Here is a 1,625-nt window from a genome sequence, read left to right on the forward strand (position 1 = left end):
TCCTCTTATCAACAGCACTGAATTCCTATCTTCGTTATCACTCGTTTTGTGAATCATACTGAAAAACGGATGTCCAGCGGCGGCGTATCCCGGCTAGTGAGTCAGGAACACAACCTGTCCACTCCGTCGACGTCAACAAGTGATGTCCAGTCCTTTTTTTTACGGGTCATTTATGACAGTCTTTAGAAAATCATCCATTTGAATTCCTTACCGTTTTTACGTTTCGGATTATATATATATATATATATATATATATATATATATATATATATATATATATATATATATATATATATATATATATATATATATATTGCCCTACGCCGCAATGTTGGTTCACTTTCCCTCTTTTATAGGTATTACTTTAGTTTCTGCTCCCGAGAGCTGGCTGCTTGTGTGCCCCCACCACTAGCTAGGCCAATCAATGCTCGGCAAGCATTACTGTGTGGCTTACTGTGTGGCTATCGGCAATTTAAGGGTGGGCCGTTTTACTACCTGTTTCTTTCCCTACACGTTGAATCTGTGGAACTCTCGACCTTCTTATGTCTTTCCCAATAACTATGACCTTGCACATTTCAAAAGAAAGGTTTTTCACTTCCTCCAAAATTCGCACATTCCCTCGTCTTTTCTTTTTCCGTTTCATGTTTCTTTCTATATTTTAATTAAGGCCCGACCTTGAGGTGGACTTGAGTCCGTGACTGGAGCCTTCAACATGAAAAAAACTACCAACATACGATACTGCCTCACCACACTGCGATCACCTAACCTTACTAACACATCACAATACCGCCACATCATCCCACTATTATACCACACTACTATCAAACTTCACTACTCACACCTTATAACCACACCTCACCACATTACTACCGCACCATACTACCATCACACCATACTAGCTGCACACCACACCTCACTACCGCTATACCACAGTACTACCACACCACAGTACCACCACATCACACTATCACCACACCTTATCACAACCCCACCACATTACCACTACAACATCACCATAGTACCACCACACCACAGTACCACCACATCACACTATCACCACACCTTATCACAACCCCACCACATTACCACTACAACATCACCGCACCACACTAACACCACAGCTCACCACCGCTACCCAACGCTACCACCACACACCACACCTCACTTCCACCGCGTCGCGCTATCTCCACACCTCACTTAACACCACACCACACCACAATTACCTTCACATCACGTTACCACCAAACCACACTACCACCACATTACCACAACACCACACACTACCGCCGCACCACCCCACCACCGCATCAGCTCACCACCAGAACACATACCCTCACCCTCCACCTCAGAGTCCACCACCATAACCCACATTGTCCACCGTAACCTGAGACGTCATGAGAAAACAGATCTTTTGCTCGACACTCAGTAGGGACGCTGGGGCCTCCTGATGGGCTCCCACAGGTGCGCAGGACAAAGGTAGAGAGAGAGAGAGAGAGAGAGAGAGAGAGAGAGAGAGAGAGAGAGAGAGAGAGAGAGAGAGAGAGAGAGAGAGAGAGAGAATCACAACGACAGCGGGTCAGAGTTGCTTCCTACCATCGCACTAGTGAAGCCTCCAGCCCGGAGCA

Source organism: Panulirus ornatus, chromosome 9 (genome assembly GCF_036320965.1).
Source record: "Panulirus ornatus isolate Po-2019 chromosome 9, ASM3632096v1, whole genome shotgun sequence".
NCBI classification, from domain to species: domain Eukaryota; kingdom Metazoa; phylum Arthropoda; class Malacostraca; order Decapoda; family Palinuridae; genus Panulirus; species Panulirus ornatus.